Below are 22,790 nucleotides of genomic sequence, written 5' to 3'. Positions count from 1 at the left end.
GGAGGAGGAGAGGATTTTTTCTACATTTTGTCTTTTTGATATTTTACTTTAAACATATTTATTGTTCCTAGGTAATAACTAAAGAATAAAAGCCTTATTTAATATGGTAGAGTAAGATTGAATTCATCAAAAAGTAATATTACAAGCATTACTTAGTGATGCTTTAAGGCATTGCCTTAACACTAGTCAAAAACTTTTTACAAAAAAGTGGAATAACCTACTATTGGATTTTCAGCCTCTTCACAACAGCACTCAAATTCTTGGCTAGCTCCTCGCACCAATCCATGGGTGATGCCAAAGCCTTTCCCCAAGTTCCATTCATTCCTGACTTTCCATATGAATTTGAGTGTGACAGCACAAATCATGTTGACAAGTGTCATGGTCGACTCATCAAGACAACTACCTTCGTATTGATGTCATCATTCAAATTCGTTCCTTTTAGCCATTTTTTAACCAATCTCCAATCAGCCCTATTTGCAGGCATTCCCAAACAAGTGGACAGTAGTCACTTCACTCTTTTTGCATAGCACACAATATGGGGACACAAATATGTACTTGGCCAATTTACCTCTTAAGGGCGATCTATTGCTAGCAACTTCCCAAAGGCAAGTGTTGAGTTTGTTCAACACAGTACCTCTCCACATGCTCATCTTTTCCAAGTACTTTGTCTAGTTGTGGGACATTGTTTCCTCCAAGAGCTTCCAACTTGCATGGAACCTGGGCAGAGGGGCTAAAAAAATCTCCCTTCACTTTTTGCATATCCATAACTTCTTGCCATCATCAGTCTCCAAAATTTGGTTGGATGATCTCTCTCTTCAAAGGAAGTAGGTCAATCGCCTTTGAGTCTCTATATGCAAGGCTACAAATCTAATCCCTTTCTTTATCAATGATCTTGAAATGTTGCTCTATCCAATCAATCCCACACTAAGTGTGATGTTGTTTATCCCAAATATATATTCAACATCTTGGGCCTTTACAATGCAAGGATTTGGAGAGACTGTGTTGTACTTTGACAGGGACCATAGGGGTGGGGGGGAAGCTGGTCAAGTCATAGGCGAAACAACACATCCAAATGTTGGTTAGCAATGACAAGATTGCCCTTCCTATTCCAACGATCATGCCACTTCTTTTCCTTGATTACCTCACTCCACAATTTGAGTCATCTAGGACTTGGGAATTCTAGTTGAACATCCCATTGCAGAGCATGTCCTACCATATGAGGTCCTCCCACACACCCCCTATAATGTAAGTAGAACCTATCCAAAATTGCATTAATTGAGCCCACAATTGAGGCTCATCAATGCATTTGAGGAGACTAAGACGAAACCTATACACCTTGTCCTACAACATTTCAAGGCCTAGCCCACCATCCTTCTTATCTGTAGTGAGTATATCCCTACTTATCTATGGGATGCCAACAAACGAGACTAAAGGTGTGAGGGCACATTTGATCATTGTCACCTTGCCCCCAAACAAAAGTGGGATGCTTCGCCACATAGAAACCCTTGTTTGCACTTTTACAAAAAACTAGTCGAATTGTTATTTCAAACATAAAGAACTCAAGAGGCAATCCATCACCTCATTATCAACAAATGGCCTTTCTAGTGATAGTGAGAGCTTCAAGGATCTTTGTAGAAAATCCTTGGAAGAAATCCACCAACTTTATTTCATAGTGATCAACAACTTTTGGCTCATTGCCAACTATAGAAGAGTAGTCTTTAAAAGTTTCTGCAATATTGTGATCATCGATATGGATTGGAATCAAATCCTTTTTGTGCTTCATGTTTAATGCAGTGAAGAAAAAGGTAGTCGGCCCATCTTTTAGTACATTCCAATTATCTTTGAAACGTACTCTTGCAGTTTGTACTTGGTGATCTTTCTATTGCTTCTATGTTGTTCTACTTCATTGATCAACTAGTGCAATCTAGGGTCTATAGGCATGGCCTAACTAGTGCTTCCCAAATACAAGATGCATTCTTTAGGTGCTTCCTTCTAGCTTCTGCTTTTATCCTTCCATATTTCTTTCTCTTGTGTGACTACCTCTAGGCACTTGAGCCAATGAAACTTGAGTGCTCTCATGCGATCTCTAGCTTTTTGTTGCACTCTTGAGAGAGTCCATAAAATGTCGATTCGGGCATGTTTCTTGAGACATATTTTTTCTCTAGCTTGGATTGTTTCACTTTTCCTAAGGTTCTCGGGAAGCCATGTTGTCTTTTTGTATAGTAGTCTTTGTGTTGTCATTGTTTTTCGTTTTGGAAGCACTCCCCTCCTACTACATGTTGACTTTGGGAGTCTCAGTAGCTTTGGTTTTAGATTCGGTCTCCTTGCCTTTTTGCAAACTACTGAGCTAGTTGCCTTGGTTAGAAGTAGAGGCTTTGGTCATTACTTGTTGCATCTTGTCGTCTCCATGGCTTGATCCTCAGTCAGTTCATAGGCAAAAGGACACATCCAAACGGTAGTTAGCAATGACGGGATCACCCTTCCTATTTTAAGCATTGGGCCAGTTGGTTTCATTGATTACCTCACTACACAACTTGACAATTGCTTGAGCCATCTAGGACTTGGGGATTCTAGTTGAATGACCACTGCAAAGCATGTCTTGCCATTTGAGGTCCTCCCACAACAAACCCCCCTATAGTGCTACTAGAACCTATCCAAAATTACATTAATTGAGCCCACAGTTGAGGCTCATCAATGCATTTGAGGAGACTAAGACAAAGCCTCTATTTCTTGTCCCGCAACATCTCAATGCCTAGCCCACCATCCTTCTTATCTGTAGTGAGTGTATCCTTGCTTATTTATGGAATCTTCTTCACCTCTCCATACATCCACAATAAGCTTTTGAATAAAATTTTGATTTTGTACCATGAGGCCCTATTGAAAGGAAGTATAAAGCCAACGAAAGAGACTAAAGATGTGAGGACACATTTGATCATTGTCACCTTGCCCCCAACCAAAAGTGGGATGCTTCACCATATAGAAACCTTAGTGTGCACTTTTTTGAAAGACCTGTCAAATTGTTGTTTCAAACGTAAAGAAATCAAGATGCAATCCATCACCTTATCTTCAACAAATGGCCTTTCTAGTAGTAGGGCCCCCCCTTCAAGGTATTGGGGGTAAAGGCACCTTTGCCTATCCGCTTGTGTATTAGTTACACTCTGACAATACTCGCACATCTGTACATTGCAGGTGATGGGCACCCATCACTATCACTTCATTCATTATTCTTTTAGTGACATTTGAATAAATGGAAGGTCGGTCACACATTGTGACCATTGGAGTTCCCACATCCTCTCTCTCTCTCTCTCTCTCTCTCTCTCTCTCTCTCTCTCTCTCTCTCTCTCTCTCTCTCTCTCTCTCTCTCTCTCTCTCTCTCTCTCTCTCTCTCTCTCTCTCTCCATAGTTCTTGCTTCTTCTCCATGCTTCCCCTTCAAGGCTCACTCTCCCTTCAACTAGTATGAAAGACGTTGCATCGGCATTGAGGAGCTCAACCCGATAGCTTGTGGAGAAAAGTTTCAACTCACAATTTCAATGGTAGCCATGGATTCTTTACCCTGAGGTATGCATTGAGCTCTTCCTCTCTCCGACTTCTTCCTAGCACCTGAGGCTTGTCCCAAGGCTTCCCTAAGACCTACTGAGCTTTCCCAATGCCCCACCCCACCCAGCAAAGGCAGCAAGAGTGGCCAACAATTCAGAATGAATTACACATGTTTGCTACCCCTCAATCTTGATCATTGTATTCCATCCTCGAGCTCCCGGCACTTCTCCCCTGGCATTATAGGCAACCTTTGGAATCCTCCCTAAAATCACTATTGTCATCTTACACATCATTTGAAACTTCCGAGATCAGCAATTGACTCACAATTTGTGACAAATTGTTGTCATATAGTTCAAGATAATAGTTCATTCATTGTTTGGAAGTCACTTATGCTTCCTTGGATGTCTATTGATGTTGGATCATCCAGGGATGTTATGCCAATGCATTGCAATGCTAGCGGACTAATTTGAGCACTCTTTTGCTCAGTTTTACAGAGGTTTTTAATTGCTGTAATACGCAGGGCTGAATGTTATTTTATTAGTGAAAGCAAATTCCTATTGCTCCTAGGTGCTTATCGACTACTTGGATTGATATACCGATACTTATGGTTCATGTTGCATGCTTTGTGATGCTTTTAGATTCCTTTTGAGTTGAGATTGGAGCTTTGAATCTTGACACTGATTGTCATTCAGTATTATGCATGGTTATTTGATGCTCTAGTAAGAGCTTTGCAAGATACTTGGATCGGATGCTCCCCATATATATGCTACTTGGATCTTGGATGTATGGATGTCTTCCACATTCGACTTTCGTTCCAATGGGATCCACTTCTTAACATTTGGATATTACATTGAGCATTTCGTTACGCAATTGAGCATGAGGGTCTTACAGTGAGACCGTGGGACTTGGTGACATGTACATGCTCTTGTCATGCTTTATATAAGAAATTGATGCTTAGTGGACTGATTTGATATTACTTTTGAATTGTCACCTATCTCTATCACGATGTTGTCAATGGTGTATGCATCTTGGTTGGTTATGTACCGATCTTCCGTTACATTGCTCAGTCCATTGTGCCTCTTGTTGGTCTCTTATATTATCCATGAGACCCACTCTATGCATGAGGATTATGCCTATGGGTTGTATCTCAGTCTAACACACTGATTCTTTGATAGTTCTTAGTGCCAGTCCAGTCGCATATTCACCCAGTACTCATTAGAGCTATTTCGTGGCGATTGCAAATTGTCTTATATCAGTGATTGCCCCTCTTTCGCATTTATTTCACAATGATGTACTTCATCTTTAGGATGATGTAATTGTAGTTTATTGCATTATTTATGCGAGCAATCACCTTCATTTGATAGTTCTTTGCATTGAGTTTGTGGATAGTTCATTACTTGGTCAATACCCCTTGTTATTAGCTTGATCTAGTGGTGGTTTTAGGGATTTTTGTAGTCATTATAGCAAAACTGCTTTGATAGTTTATGCACTCGTTTACCTTCATTGTGGCTAGTGGCTTGAGTGATAGTGTTGTCTTTAATATTGACAAGTTGGATGGCACCAACTACAGCTACTAGAAGGTCCAGATCTGGTAAGTTTTAGTGTAGAAGATGCAAGTTAGGCCTTTGAAACATAAGGGTGTCAAGCCCGAACTTATTGATGCAGAGGATTGGATTGAATTAGATGAGCTATGTAAGCCCACCATCATATTATCCCCCTCTAAGCATGTGTTTTATAATGCTGGTTTTCATGGGCAGTTTGCAAGGAAATTATGGAAATAGATTCGCAATGTCTATGACAAGCAGAGCCCCGCTTCTCAAATGTATTGATTGAAGCAACTCATGGATCTTCAAATGAAGGAAGGCACTTTCATGTTAGCCCATGTAAATGAGTTTCATTTCATTATTAGTCATTTGTCTTCGTAGGGGATTGAATTCAAGGGCAGTCTTCTTCCCTTGCTCATCTTAGTCACACTGCTTAAATCATAGGATACCTTTTGTACTGCTATGTGTGCCAACATACCTACTGATGGGTTACACTTGCAGGATGTAGAGGGTGCACTCTTGACTAAAGGGATTAATTTAAACTATAAAATGGGCGAGGACAAGTGCAAAGAAAAGGGCAAGGGTAAAGTATAAAATAAAAATGATGGTTATAGCATTGTCCCTGGCAAGTCCAATGTTAAGATTGAAGTGATTAATGTTGTATAGACTAATTCTGATAATGATTTCATACTTGTAGCTTCTTCTCTTAATACTTCACAACTAATTGATACTTTGTCAGGGTATACTCAGTATTGGTTGATAGATTCAAGGGATTCTTTTCATGTCATAGAGAGTGGTTTCACTCCTATCATAGTATGACTAAATCTATCCATTTGGGTAATGACCTAGCATTGGAGATAGTTGGTATTGGTAATGTCTATCGGCAGTTTGGTTTAGGTTGCATGTTTACTCCTTATGATATACATAATGTATCGGTTCTCACAAAGAGCCTTATCTCTTCTAGCATGTTGGATGATATAGGTTATATAGTTTCCTTTAGTGATTCCTCATGGAAGATTATCCATGGGAATCTTGTGATTGCACGTGGTGCTAATTCCAATACTCTCTACCCCTTGCTTATATCTAGGTTGATTAGCCATATTTTGGCACTAGATGTAGTTCCACGTGTATCTCTTTGGCATCGTTGCCTTGGGCACATGTTATTGAAAGGAATGAAAATGCTTACTCATTTGTAATATCTTCCACTCCTTGAATACAAGTGTTTTGAGTCTTGTGATCATTCTTTATATGGTAGACATACATGTAATATATGCATAAAAACTCTAGTATGACATGCACGGGTGAACCATTGGCTCTTGTTTGTTCAGATGCATGCAGTCCCATGCCCTCCAAGTTCTTAGGTGACATGAAGTATTTCATTACTTTCATCAATGATTGTATGCAGCATAAGGTATGGGCATATCCTATCAAATAGAAATCAGAAATCTTGGCTACATTTTAGCGTGCTTGCTTTGGTGGAGAACCAGTTTGGGTATAGGATGAAATGCTAAAGGTCGAATAATGGGGGTGAGTATGTCTCTAAAGCCTTTGAGTAGTTTTGTGACAAGAGGGGTATTAAGCGTTAGTTAACTACCCAGTACACCCCACTCCAAAATGGTATGGTTGAGCATATGAATAAGATAATTTAGGAGCAAGTTTGCATTATGCTTAGCTATATAAGCTTACCATATCATTTTTGGGTTGAGACAGTTACTACTACCATACACTTGATAAATCCATCCCCATGTATTGTTCTTGACTATAGGTTACAGAGGAGGTATGGTTTGGAAAACCTCTCTCATATGCTCATTTATGTGTCTTTGATTGTGAGGTTTTCTACCATGTATCCAAGGACAAGCACAATAAGCTAGATCCTAAGTCTAGAAAATACATTTTTCTTGGTTATGGGGATGCAGGTGAGATGGGCTATCACCTATGGGATCTGTAGGATAGAAGGTTATCCATAGCCATAATATTGTTTTCCATGAGGAGAAAATGCATAAGCAGCTTGAGCATATCATTGAGGTACGCAAGGTGATATTTCAAGAGGAGCCTTCTGTTATTGTGTAGCCAGCTAGATAGGCTACCTTAGCTAATGCCCTAGTGGCCTAGGTCCCTGATGCTCCACAAGATGTACAAGCCCCACAACCAGCTTTGAGATGACCGTCTATTAGAGATAGACGATAGTATATGTGGTTTGAGGTCTCTATGGATTATGTTATGGTGATAGATGCTAGTGAGTCTCTTACTTATGATGAGGCCATGCACAAAGGTGATAGTCACTCTTAGGAGAGAGCCATGTAGTTAGAGTATGACTTATTGTAGAAAAATCATACATGGGATTTAGTACCTTTGCCTAGTGGCAAGTGTGCTCTACCATGCAAGTGGATGTACAAGTTGAAAAGTATCCTTGGATGCCCCATCCTGGGATACAATGCCAAATTGGCTTTGAAGGGCTTCAAGCAGGAACATGGTGTGGACTTTGATGAAGTCTTTTCTCCTGTTGTGAAGATGACTATCCTACGCTCAATATTGGCTTTGGTTGCTTAGCTTGACTTGGATCTTTATCATATGGATATCAAGACGGCCTTTCTTCATGGGGGCTTACATGATGAGATTTACATGGAGCAGCCTGAGGGCTTTGTAGAACATGGCAAGGAACACCTAGTGTGTAGATTGCGTAAGAGTCTTTGTGGCCTTAAGCAAGCACCTAGGGAATGGTACCACAAGTTTGATATTTTTATGCATTCATAGGGATATCGCCGCAGTAATATGGATCCGTGTTTATACACAAAGAAGGCTCATGATGGTAACCTTATGATTTTTATCCTCTATGTGGACAATATATGCTCATGATGAGTTGGATGCCTTGAAAGATCAACTCAAGAAAAACTTTGAGATGAAGGATATGGGACTTGCCTCATATAATTTTGGGATGCACATTCCACGTGATCGCTCTAAGGGGCTCCTCTACTTATTATAGAAGGAGTACATCCAAAAGGTCCTTGAGCGATTTCATCTACAGGATCTTAAGCCTATTGAATGTTCTTTTGCTTTCTCATGTGAAGGTTAGTTAGGGTGATTCTCCATAGTCTAATGAGCAGAAGGCTTAGATGGCCAAGATCCCTTATGCATATGCAATGGGCAGTTTGATATATGCAATGATAGCCACTCATCCTAACATAGCATTTGCAGTGGGAGTTGTGGCACGCTATATGGCTACACTTGGCAGATGACATTGGGATGCCATTAAAGGTATCATGAGGTACTTGAAGGGCGCATTAGTTGTGTGCATTATGGTGGCCAAGATATAAGAGTAGTGGAATACACTAACTCTAATTATGCAAAATATGCAGACATGAGGAAGTCCACCTCTCGCTATGTCTTCTATTGAGATTTTAGCAATCACACCTACTTAGCCTCTTTGTATGGAGCAGTGTGGGCTCACGATTTGAATCCCATAAGCACAATAGGACAAGTGCTACCATCTAATTCCTATAAAGCATTGTACTTGCTCTATTTTCTAATGCAATGCCATAGTACTTTTGTCCTTCAGTAAAGTCTCTGTGTCATTGTCAGTCTATATACAAGATTGTGTTTATGAGTCCAAGCTTCCATCTTGGAACCTAATTCACTTGTGTAGCAGTTAGTCATGTGAGTGTCTTCATGAACTCACTCTTTCTCTTCCACCCTCCATAGCTTCCGCCTCAAGCCATGTTCTAAGCTGAGAAGAGTTGGAAAGAGACTGGAAGGGAGGTTTACTGATATGAATTGATGTATGACATGCTGAGTTGAGCGGAGTTGGAAAGAGACAAGAAGGGAGTTTTACTGATCTGAATTGATATATGACATGCTCACCATGGCTCTAATACCATGTAAAAACATGGATCTAGAACATGGCTTGAGATGGAATCTATGGAGGTTGGAAGATAAAGAGTGAGTTCATACATGTTGCCAACATTTAATGCTTGATCATCTCTAGAGGTGCTTGGCTCTTTCTTAGTTTTTAGCTTCTTTTCCTCCTCTAATAGCGATGCCTGCATATCAACAAGCTCAAGGTTTGACATATTGATTAGAGTTGTCGACACATTATTATAGTCAGGAGGTAAACTTTTGAGCAGAACACCAATGCAAACATCTTCTTCCATTTTAATGTTGATTCCTGCAAGCTCGGTTAAAAGTCCTTCCATGTAATTTAGATGTGTGGCAAGTGATGTACAAGACTTCATTTCAAGCTTGAAAATTTCAATCAAGAGACCATACTTTGATGACTTAGATTGTGCACCAAACAAGGTGTCAAGTCTCTTCCATGTATCCTATGAAGTATCACAGTTATCCACATGCTGGATATATCTGTCATCTAGCTCCAGTTTGATAATGGCCTATCTAGTTGCTGTTAAAGAAGAAGAAGAACATGGAGCAAAAGAAGAAGAAGAAGAAGAAGAAGAAGAAGAAGATATGATGATGATGATGACCACTAGGAGAAGGACAAACCTCATCAATCCTTCTATTCGGATAGACTTTTTAGCCTTGTCTTGCCTAGCCCTAATGCTTTAGACATAAACTTGTAAACTCCTCATGTAGCCTTGTACTACAGCCTCTGTACACTTTGTGAGGCCCCTATTTTACAGCCTCTAGATGTCCACCATATTTGTGGTACACACACTTAGCCTTTTTTGCGATAGCCTCTCGTGTTTATGGAGTGCCCACACTTTGCAGGTGTTGCTCTCACTAAAATCTCTACACACTTTGTAATTTTGGTTGTGATTGAGGAGAGGTGTTGAGATTTCTGCAATCATACCTACTTAGCCTCTTTGTATGGAGCAGTGTGGGCTCAGGACTAGAATCCCATTAGCATAATAGGAGAAGTGCTACCATCCAGTTCCTATAAAGCATTGTACTTGCTCTCTTTTCTAATGCAATGCCATAGTACTTTTGTCCTTCAGTAAAGTCTCTGTGAAATTGTCAGTCTATACACAAGATCGTGTTTATGAGTCCAAGCTTCCATCTTGGAACCTAATTCGCTTGTGTAGCAGCCAGTCATGTGAGTGTCTTCATGAACTCACTCTTTCTTTTCCAACCTCCATAGCTTCTGTCTCAAGCCATCTTCTATATCCATGTTTTAACATGGTATCAAAGCAACTGAGCAGAGTTGAGAAGAGAGTGGAAGGGAGGTTTACGGATCTGAATTGATGTATGACATGCTCACCATGGCTCTAATACCATGTAAAAACATCGATTTAGAACATGGCTTGAGATGGAAGCTATGGAGATTGGAAGAGAAAGAGTGAGTTCATGAAGACACTCACATGACTGACTGTTACACAAGTGAATTAGGCTCCAAGATGGAAGCTTGGACACATAAACACAATCTTGTGTATAGACTAACAATGACACAGAGACTTTACTGAAGGACAAAAGTACTATGGCATTACATTAGAAAAGAGAGCAAGTACAATGCTTTATAGGAACTGGATGGTAGCACTTCTCCTAATGTGCTTATGGGATTCTAGTGCTAAGCCTTATCATCATTCTTTTGCCAAGTTATTGCAAGTTTCACATCACGAGGCTTCATCTCTTTGCCACTGGTGATGGCCCAAAGACCCTTCTTGATTAGGGCGAGCTTAATGCATGTCTGCTGCCAAGTGTAAAACCCGACCCCCTTAAAGTGAACTGTCGGAGAGTCCTTGCCCATGTTGGACTTGCAGGAACGGCAGCAAATCAGCTTCAAAATTCTCAGATTTCAATAGCAGATGAACTAATCTTGAATGTGCTAACAAGCACAGGTGCCCAATAAGCAACGAGTGACTAGTATCGAGAGATACTTGTGGAACCAGATGCTTGGGAGATCTTCAAATCTTCAATGAGTCTTCAAGGTTGTATTTCCCTCTCTTGATTTGATGCTGGTAGTAGAACCCCAATAGAGACACCAAGGAAAAGGGGATTCTATTACATGAAAATCTATCTTGTAACATCAACAAGCTTTTTATTCATTCTTTTGATGACCAAAACAAGGAGAACATTGAATCTTCACGTAGCATCATAGTAGATATCTCCCACGAATTTGATAGAATCAACCATAATCTTCAACATCTTCATAGAATCCATCAATAGAACAAGGAACACAAAAGAATACACCACTTTTGAATGAAAATCAATCACATAGTACTATTCATCTTCAATGTTTTCATAGTTTTCTCTTAATCTCTCATAGTAAATACATTGATTTGATAGAATTGGCTATCTCTGACTCTCTCTCTCTCTCTCTCTCTCTCTCTCTCTCTCTCTCTCTCTCTCTCTCTCTATCAATAGTACATCATCTTCTCACTACCATACTATATAATGGCACTTAATAATCCCTCTTAGGTCGTGGATGCACCTCCCAAGAGGTATGGGAGATATGAAAGGGCACCAAAGCCACTACAGCGTCTCTTCATAGCTCACTACTGTCACTGTCACTTCAGTCTTCTCTTCAGTCTTCAGCAGCTGCTTCTTCTAGTTGTTTTAGCTCTTTTGAACTTATATTCATTCTTTCCAAAAGTTAGAAAACTTTTCCAAAGTCACGCATACATTCTACAGAACACTTACAGAAGATCTACAGGACAGAACAGAATGAATTAAATGGATGGTTCTTAGAAAGATAAGCTAGGAGATCCACCCTCAGTTGGTTAGTGCTCTGCACATTAGTAGAAGCTATATTCTGTCATTGGTTCAGGACTACAGAATCAATCATTGAATGCCATAAAGTGACAAGACAAGTAGCCACTTTAGAAGAATAGCACTGGAATATTTCATCTATCCTCAACTCCAAATGGTTGACATATAAGGCAACTTGTAAGACCACATTCCCCACATACCAAGCCAGAAGATCGACATCATCTGAAATTAACAGATCATCTCGTAAATACATATAAGACAGCAATATGGTATCCATCAACACAGAATCTTCAATGACCATATGGACAACTTCTGTCAACAAATCAGATGACCAAGTTTAGGGTTTAGGGTTTAGGGTTTAGGATGACCATAATAAAGCCATCTTGGACTGCAATCTTTTCACTTTAGCTTGAAACAACGGACATAATGTGGCCTGTCTCTGGAGATTTGCCAAGTTTTGTTGAGATATAGAAGGAGACACGGGGACATTTGGACTTGGAGGGATGGACCATGACTGCACTAGTTGGTCCTTCAACTGTTAAATCTGGGAAGCTTGGGATTCCACTATATTGTGAGCAACCTACAAAGCTGACAGTTTCGTATCCAAAAGAGTCTTAAACTCTTGAGCTTCTTTAGACATTTTCTCTTTCTCTTCCAAAACTCTAGTGACCTTTGTGACTGAGCTTCTGCTAACTGAGTTTTCAAAGAAGATATTTTTTCTCTCTAGGTCTCAATCATTTGTGTCTGCTGCTCCATCTGCTTAAATAGATCAGAAAGTGTGTCTTTTAGCAGAGGCTAGCTTTGTGGTTGCCTTATGTATCTGGTCTTTGGATTACATCAATTCTTCATAGAAAGAAGCATATAACTGTTGAACATAAGCTGTCACTGAGAGTTCAATAGAACTCTGGATGTCATTACAAAGGAAAGGAATGGCATCCCCTGACACTAAGTTGTTCAGCGAAGGAACTAATATTTCCAAAGAACCCTCTCGATGTGCCCTGAATAAGTTGTTGCATGTGAGGTAGACAAGGAGGTCACTTCCAGAGGTGGCAAGAACTGACACTAAAGGAATGATTGGTGGAATTTTCTTTGCTACACGCTTCAAGCGCTTTCGTTGAATGACCAATGGAGGAGGGGAGTCAATATCCTCTATGTCAATGGGTTCTAAATCTTCTAAAGGTGGAGGGGGAGGGACTGGATCAGATGGAAGAGGAGATAACACACCCTTCTTAAGGCCTGAATATGTCAAGAAAGAATATAAATATGAACCATAGGTTACATTGATAACATTCCCTCTAGTCACTTTGACAAAATGTTGGTCCATCTTCGTAAGAAGGTAAGTACTCCAATCAATGGAAACCCCTTTTAAAACCATCCTGGAAGCTATGAAGAGCTGCTTGGACAAATAGTGAGATGGTGTCTTGGCAGGCATGAACCTGTCCTGGAGAAATTGACAGACTAGATTCCAGAGAGGATCAGTGATCATTGAGAAAGACACTCCTGAAGTATTAATCACCTTCTTGGCATCGAGGACCTCTTTAGTCTACTTCTGTAATAGCTTGAGGATCTCCTCATTTGAGAATAACTGTTTGGCACTGTGACAAAGGGTTCTCCTTTGTAAGGAAGAGACAAAGCCTTCCCTAACTTTCTACATGTCAGGACCATGGAAGTACCACGAACCAAGCCCGATTTCTTACTATATGATGCGAGAAACTCATCATAAATGGCTGGATCGTTTGGAATTAGAGGAAGTGAAGTAGCCACAAAAGATGCAAGGCTAGCTTTCGCAATAGGCTCAAAAGTGAGTAGGGAAGAATAATCCCTACTGATCAATGGGACATACTGAATAGGAGGAGGAGATTGAGGCGCCTAGATGGAATACACACACACAGACAATCACACTGAATGCCTGGAAAACAACAAAATAGCTACAAAAAAGAAATCGATCAAAATAAGCACATACAGACGTAACTAACCAATTGACCACCCCAAGCAATCCACATTCTAGAAAAAATTCGGTATGACCCCTACACATATGTAACCAAAAGCTTCATGCTATGCAACAAATAGGCACCCAAGACCCCATATCAGGTAGAAAAGAAAACTACAGACCGCACCCGTAATCGTACCACACAATCAAACCATAATACCTCAATAATCTAATCGGGACATAACCAGAACTTTGATAAACAATGTCAGCTTAAAGGACCGCATGTGCCCATCCCACGAAGCGTATTTATTAAAAATGGAAAAAAGTGCAGTGAGGGAAATGATTTTATTGAAGGGTTTGTTTTAATAAATTATTAACAATGGTTGAAATTTTATTAGGTTATAAACCTTAATAAGAAAACGACAGTTCATTTTTAAATTGTTAGTTATAATTTATTAATGTGAAACGATGCTTTTAACGAATCATAGACTTCGATACCCAGACTCAGGTCTTTGAATGCATCTTCATTGATTAAAAATTTAATGTGTTTGAAACGCTCTTCTTTTTCAGCGCGAGCATTTTTGTGACGACTAGTTTATTTTTATTTAAAATTAAGGTGTCTCTGAAGTGCACGTAGCGCATGTAAAGTGAACGGTGGGTTTATTTTAATTTATTAGAAAAAGATATATTTGGTGTGAGCGTGCATGAAAAAGTGGGTGAATAAAATTTATTTTAACAATTAACCATGGTTAAGGGATGACCAAAACTAAATAAAGTACGAAAGATAGATACCCAGCAAGGGTGTGTATGCAAGAGACTGAGGGCGCACGGAGTAGTCCTAAATGCAAGGAATCCAACAAAAAATCAAAAACCATTGATTGAAAAAAATAAAACACCTTATTATTTAAAAAAAATAAAAAAAAATATCAAGGTGATGTTAGTGGGATCACATTTAATTTAGTTAATGTTGATTAGTGTTTGGGTGATCTTATTATTATTATTTTAATTATAATTTAGGTGTGTTTTTATTTTTGTTTGTTTGTATTATTATTATTTTTTTGTATGTTTGATTTATTAGGGTATTAATCAAACCTAAGTGAGAATTGAACCATCGGGCTTCAACCATGGATCTGTATTTTGTTGTAAGTTTTCAACCTATTTTTGGAATTTAAAATGACTTTTCTATGAATTTAGGTTTAAAGTTTATCATTTTGGTTCAAAAATAATAGGGTGATCATGGATCAAGGCTTTTTCAGCTTATAGAATATTCCAAAAGCAGTCAAATACATTGATGGATTTTTTGGTGATTTTTTTGAATTTAATTTTGATTTTGAGAGATTTTTAATAAACTTTTCTCAAATTTTAGTGAATTTTAAAAATAATTTTAAATATTGTTAATTTTTTTGCAATTAATTCTTTGTATTATAATTAGAAAGATAAACAAAAAAATAAACCAATCTAGTAAAGAATTTTTTCAATAACTTTTTGTTTGTTCAATTGAATTTTTATGAAATTTTTAATGTTTTTTTTGTGTTTTTAGGTATTTTTAGGTAATTTTTGCGGGTTTGTGGAAAATCAAAGGAGGTACCCGAGCTTCGTGTGAACAGCTGCGTGTGCTCGAGGACGGCGCGCACCACTGCACGGATAAGACCAAACGTGTATCCTCGCACGTGAACACCCACTAGTAGCTCACGTACGCACATGCACACCTCGATGTACGCACAAACACACGCACACAGGGGACCACCGAGCAAAAAAGGGGGCATGCGTGGGGGGGTTTTGGTTTGGTTGGGTGAAGTTAGTTTTTTTGTTTTTGTTTTTTTTTGTGTTCGGGGGATGTATTGCAGGTGGAGGGTGGGAAAGGGGGGACTAGGATGGGGTAATGGGGTGGGGGTGTGGCTAGGTTGGGGGGACGAGGTGGGGTTAGGTTGGGGGGACGGGGTGGGGTTAGGTTAGGTTAGGGGGGTGTGGTTAGGTTGGGGGGGGGGGGGGGGGGGGGGGGGGACTTGGGAGGTCGATGGGAGGGAAGGTGGTGGGAGGGTGCAGAGGGAGGGAAAGAGGATGAAGGAGGAGGAGGGCGCTGGCAGGAGGAGGGCCGCGCGACGGTGGGGCAGGAGGAGAAGGAGGAGGCCACGACGGCATGGGAGGAGGAGGAGGCCACGGGCGGTGCGACGGCGGGGTTTATGGCGTGATGGCGGGGTCCACGGCAACACAGGAGGAAAAGGAGGCCACGACGGTGCGGGAGGAGAAGGCCATGGGCGGCGGAGGGGGAGGAAGAGGGAGGGGGTAGACTGTGGGAGGGTGCACAGAGGGAGAGAGAGAGGATGAAGAAGGAGGAGGCTGCGCGACTTCGATAAGTAGGTAAGTTTTTTTTTCGTTTTTGTTTTTATTTTATTTATTTTTTGGTTTTTTTGTTTGTTTTTTTAAATTTGTTATTTATTATTATGTTTTTATTTTGTTTGTTTTTTTAATGTGGTATTTTTTAAATTTTAATTTTATAAAAACTATTATTATTTGGGTTTTTGTGTGTGTGTGTGTGTGTGTTTTGTTTTGTTTTTTTTTTTTTTGTGTGTAGGGTTTGTTTTGTTGATTTTTGGTGGTTTGTTTTGTTGTTGTTTTTTTTTTCTTGGGTGGTGGTTTATTTGTTTTGTACTTTTGTATTTGTTATTGTTGAATTTTTTGTTTTGTTTTATACGTGGGTGGGTGTGTGTTTTGGTGGTTTTTGGGTTTTTAGGTTTTTTTTTAAAAATTATTTGTTTGTTTTTTTTGTGTTTGGGTAATTAATTTTAAAAAAAATAGAATGTAAAAGGCCAGTGATATAACAGCATAATGAAGATAAAGAGAAATACATTTAAAGAACACCAAAAATGTCAAAGACATACAATCAAAATGGTGCTGCGTAGGGCTCTACCCTCTTGACCCACATATCTCCTGCATTAGCCTTACCGAACCATTAAAGGTTCCCATCCACTTGCTGATCAACACCATGGATTGCCTCGGTGGACCCCTATTGGGATCCCCCCTACTTTTTTCTGTGTGGATAAATAAAGCATCCACATTAATAACCTTTTAAATAAGGCTTAAAACAATTACAATAGCAACATATCCTACATAAGCATGTAAGGTAGGTTTTCAAGATTGCCTCTCTCCCCTAGCCAAAGATTCATATCCATTACAACAAGACCTATTCCCAAGCGCATATTCCCATGCGCGCCTCTTTTTCAGTACACAAGTGATAGCTTCATTTTGATGAGACGCCCGTTGAATGACATAGTGAAGGGAGGCATTCTTCTTCCTTCATTGGATGGAGAGGTTATACTTGTGATTCCTTGTGAAAGACAAAACCCTATCTTTTGGAGACTATATGGTGAGTATAAGTCGTCATGGGCACATCAGCAATGCGTAATCAAACAGGTTGTGCAATCGCATAAACCCATTGTACGCACATACATTGTCGTATGCAGTCATATTGTAGGTGGTGCAAAAACATACTTGCAAGTTTATGAACCACTACAACCTAATTGAAGGATCCAACTAGAATCAATGTGGCTTAATTGCATGACCATAGCGAACAAAGCACCCATTCCTTTGCCACCAGCGCGAGAACCACACGTCGTAGGAAAGGCAAGAACAATAAAGCATAAAATTTTGGTGGCCCATAGGGCTTGACATCACCACAACCAAAATCCTGACCACCACTTGGTAACTAATTAACCAACCCCTACATACAAGACCAACAAGTGAAACATACGATTTGAGAGCCATATATGGCGAGTAATGCAAAATGCAAAATGCAAAATGTATGAAAGAACGACATGTGTGGTGGCACGTAGAAGAGGTCTAACAATGAGTAGCTAAGGTGACATTGGGAGTGGAGGCCAGACCCATGGACAACCAAGGCATGGCTTGGGACAGGGGGCCACCCTCAAGCTTAAAGCCCCCAAAATTGCTCATGGTAGGGGGTGTGAACCCAATGAACAGGGGCTCACACTGTGCATAGTAGGTGGTATGTGCGTGTCAGTCAAGTTATGTGCAAATTGAAGAAAATTGTCTAAGGGGCACTGGGGATGTTGATCCACACTTCCTTAGTTCCACATGGCTAGTCAAAACTCATGTTGTACGATTTGGAGCAATGCCACTAAACCTTATTTGCACCCCTGTGCGGCCACGAGGACTGACGTTCGTTTGAACATCTCATTGACAATTCGATAAGGATAAAAGTGTCAGGGTCTTGGATATAAGATGTCCAGCGAGAACTTCTGTTGTGAGGGGTTTGTGCGAAAACTCGGGTGGTTCATTTGGTCTTTGGGCTCGTGTGGTGGTAGGGGGCCGGTGGGAGTTGGTTTTGGGGGCACTTTTGTAAAGGAATGCCCTAACAATTGTTTGGAAATGTGGTCAAGTTGAAAGAAAATCCGATAGCCCTACTCAATGGGTGAAACCGAGAGTTAGGAAAAGACGGGTCCACTAGGACCGAGCACTTGTTCATCGGGAAAGATTCTCTCGCGAGGTGTGAAAGAAGGAAATAAATATTGCTCACAGTTTGCAAAAGACAATGAGGAAGGGCAAAGGAAGCCAATCCAGTGCGGCAGCACTTACAAGCTTGAAACAATCAACCACCGCGTGGGACCAATCTGTTGTGTCATGCCATTGTTGAGCCCAATGGAAGGGCAACTTATCCCAAGTGTGTCAATAAAGGTGCGTTCACATGGAAAACCGTCCAATGTACTGGAAATCCTTCAAAAATTAATAACCCAAGAACCAGCGGTCGAAACAAGGGTTGGTAAAAAGAAAAAGTGTACCATTCGAAAGGATAAGTAGGGCTGTAAGGTTGGATGGGGATGCCGGTGAACGTATGAGGCATTCACATGGAAAAACATCACAATAAGGGAAAAAGGGAAAAAGGAAAAAAGAGAAGGAACATCCCTAAGGGTCATGGCATACATGCAGGATTAAAGTGAGGCATACGTAGGGGGGTATGCATCATAGATGCGCAGGGACTCGTCCCCACACTGAAAACCTTAATGGACAGGGTTAGATGCAGCAACATAACCTAGGAATCATCAACCGACTGGACTCTGGCATCCCCACACTTAAAACATAACGTACACTTACAATCATAAGGATAAGGTTAGAAAGACTTGGCTCGTTTTGCGTATAGTTGAAGGAATCGTCTCACTGCTACAGAAGGGTTGGAGTTGGCTGCAGGAGGTACCATGGCTCGCTCCAGGATTCAGCCAGCATGGCAGGGACCATGCAGTAGTACCCAGGGAGGTAGCTAGTTGATAAAGCCCGTCGGGGTAGGTGTCGTTGACGAAGGAGAGTCACTCAACTCACAGGCACTCAAATGGGATGAGAGAACAGTCAATTGCCCATAACTTACATCACGCAAGTGAATATTGATGGAAATCCAGATCTCACATCCGGTTTAGGAATCGACAAAGGGATGGTGCAGAGGGAGTATGCCAGGGTGCAGAATTGATAGTGCATTCGTACGTTCCACCCCATCTGGCATATGTGCAATCAGGAAGGCCAGGGAGCCTTGTAGTGCAGTGCATAGAACAAGGTGACATGTCATGTGATGATGGCAGAGACCCATCCCATGGGTGCAAAGGGAAACATAAACGTACATGATGCCAATTGTCGTAACATCCCTCAATCCTCACCTCTCAATAATTGATTGAAGAAATACTAGTCACACTCAACCCACCCTCTGTCTCACTCTTTGTTGAAAGAGACAGGAAGGCAACCTGTTCATGAAACCCATTGATGTAATCTTCACTGTCACTTGTGCAAATGTTGTATGCCTTGTGTGCACATTTGATGGTGCAACTGTACATCCCGCCCTGCGCTGGCATATAGTGCAAGAAGGAAGGCCAGGGAGCCTTATAGTGCAGTGCATAGGAACAGATCGCGCATTGTGCATTGAGAAGCTCATCCCGTGTGTGCAACACCCCATTCACACATCTCGCCTCTCATTTGATTTGAAGGGAAAGACTGCTCACTTAGCCTACCCTCTGTCTCATGCTCACTGATAGATACAGAGGGTAGCCCATACTCACATCCCCATCCTGGTAGGATGAAAACTTGCATCACTCAAGGGGTCGGTGATGAAGATCGTGTCAGTTGTTGTTGTCATTAGGATATTGAAGACGAGGAGTACCCAGGGAGCCAACCAACAAGTCTGGTACTTCAATGATTTGTAAGAAAGGGCGCATGTTAAGAAGGGCATCAACCAACAAGTCTGGTACTTCAATGATTTGTAAGAAAGGGCGCATGTTAAGAATGGAAGACATACTAATATTGCAGAGACAAGGCACCAAGGGAGGTGGCTTCAACTTGCTTTGCGGAAGGGTTTGGCTGATGAATCAACTTTCCTAAACTGTGGGGTGTTACCACCTTTTCCATAGTCAGCTTTCTGCTCAAGGGTGTTTCCACCTTTTCTTGGAATGAGGCCTGCTATGACATGGAATTTCTTCCTTTTCTCCCATAATAGTTTTTTTTCCTTTTTTTTCTTGCTTTCTTAATAAAGAAAATGATAGAAGTACCATGTTTTAGGACCAACCTCACCACCGTTGCTGAATCAGACAAGAAGAGAACAAGGTAGGGTTGAGAGGTATCTGTGAGGAGCTAGCAAAACGAGACCGCCTCATGAGGAAGATCATATGGGCTATCAGAAGCATGAAGAGAATGACACTGCGATGCCCAAAAGGAAAAGGGTGAGTCGACTGTGATTGTCAAGATCCCTAGGGAGGGAAATACTTCTTCAGACGATAGCCATTGATCAAAAAAGGATCGTTAGAGGCATCAACGGTCTGTTAGAACAGAGTCATAAGGATTGACAGCAAGTACCTCATACGGGCCCATCCACCGTTGTTGAAGCTTGCCAAGAAACTTGCCAAATCTCAAATTATAGACAAGGACAAGATCACATTCTTTAAACTCCTTGTGCTTGATGAAACTGTCATGATAGACCTTGCGTCGTGCTTGAGTGGTTTCCATAATTGTAGGGCCATTCGTCGAATCTCATCCAAACATTCCAAGTGCAAGAGACGGCGTTGTAGTGACTCATCATCTCCTAAGCGTTCTTTAACTGCCACTCACAAAGAGGGCATTTCTAGCTCAACAGGGAAGACAACTTCTGTACCATACACTAGCTAGAAAGGGGTCTGTCCTGTAACTGCCTTATGGGAGGTTTTGTATGCCCAGAGGGCCTCTGTAAGTCGATCGTCCCAGTCACGACGATGTGCGGCAATGTTCTTGTCAGGATCGAGCAGAGGATGCGATTGGTGACTTTAACTTGGCCATTGGCTCTGGGGTAATAAGGAATGGACTTGCGAGGGCGGATCTTATACAGCTCCGTCTCAGCTCCTCCATGATTTTGTTAATGAAATGAGTACCTCTATTACTTACCAGCTTGAGGGGACTGCCAAAATAGGTGATAATATTCTAATACACGAACAGGGCTACACTGTTACCATCATCCTGCTTCAGAGCTTTAGCTTCATACCACTTTGTGACATAATTCATACATACTAAGATGTATCTTTTCTGCTTCCGTCTGGTAGGTGGATCAATGGGACCCACAAAATCAATCCCCCACTTCTCGAACGGCCTTAGGGAAAGAATGGGTTGTAGTGGCATGGCACTTGTTTTGGTGGGTTTTCCTATTCGTTGACAAGCATCGCATCTCTTGCAGTAGTCATATGCATCCTTGTGGAGGGTCGGCCACCAGTATCCTGCTAACAGAGTCTTTCTGGCTGTTGCTTCTCCTGCGAAGTGTCCATTACATGGTTCTTCATGGCATACTTTCAATACTATGTCAATTTCGTCTCCTACAACACATCTTCGCAACACTTCATATTTGCCTCTCTTATATAGTGCACTGCCTAGCAAAGTGTAGGGGGCTGATTCTAACAGAAGCTTCTTCTTCTCACGGCTTGAGATGCCAGGAGGATATTGTTGAGTTTCCAGGAGGTTGGCTATGTCTGCATACCAAGGAGTAGCTATTTCAACTAGAAACAAGGAAGCATCAGGAAGGTCTGGATCATCCTGTTCCTCTTCTGTAGTTTGAGGGATTCGTGACACAGATGATCGGCTAGGACATGGGAATGGCCAGGCTTAGTGACCACTTTAAAATCGAACTCCTGGAGTAGGAGCAACCATCTCATCAGTCGTCCTTTGATATCTGCTTTGTTCATGAGGAAGGACAGGGCTTCATGATCCACGTAGAACTTGAAATGCATTGACAATAGATAGTATCGAAACTTCTCCAGTGCAAACACCATTGCCAAGTACTCAAGCTCTATCACTGTGTAGTTCTGTTCCTTATCAATGACCTTTCAGCTTGCATAGTATATTGATTGATCTAATTTAGTGGGGCCCTTTTGACATAGGACAACACCTAGCCCTTCAATTGATGCATCTATGTGCACATGAAACTCCTTCGTCCAATTAGGAGGCTACAAGATAGGTGCTTGGATAAGGCACTTTCTTAGGGTATTAAAGGCTTCTTTGCATTCATTAGTCCAAAGAAAATCTGCATCTTTCCTTAAGAGCTTGTGCAGAGGGGCTGCCTTGGTTGCAAAATGTACAATAAATCTTTTGTAGTAGCCCACATGGCCAATAAATTCTCTCAATTGGTTGAGGTTTATTGGTGCTGTCAAGGCGGAAATCTTCTCAATCTTCATCGGGTCTATTGCAATCCCTTGTGCAGAGACAATATGGCCTAGAAGAACTCCTAATGAGATGCCAAATACACATTTTTCGGGGTTGAGAGAAATACCATACTCTCAGCATCTGTCAAAACATTGCTCTAGGTGTCCCCAATGCTCACGTATTAAGCTATAAACACAGAAGTCATTGAGATACACCTCAATGAAATCATGCAGATGATTCTGGAAGGCAGCCATTATTACTCATTGGAAGGTGGCAAGATCATTGCAGAGCCCAAATGGCATCACTCTATAGGCATAGGTCCCCCATTCTATGGTGAAGGGTTTTTTGGATTGGTCCTCTTCTGCAATTTGGACTTGGTTATATCCATTGAATCCATCCAAGAGGGAATAGAGCTCATGGCCTACCAGTGTGTCCAATAGTTGGTCTATAAAAGGGATAGGAAAAT

The sequence above is a fragment of the Lygodium microphyllum genome, chromosome 14 (assembly GCF_053477565.2).
Source record: "Lygodium microphyllum isolate KBCC chromosome 14, Lygodium_microphyllum_v1.1.10, whole genome shotgun sequence".
NCBI lineage: Eukaryota > Viridiplantae > Streptophyta > Polypodiopsida > Schizaeales > Lygodiaceae > Lygodium > Lygodium microphyllum.
The sequence above is the reverse complement of the archived record's forward strand: the minus strand, read 5'-3'. Positions refer to the sequence as shown.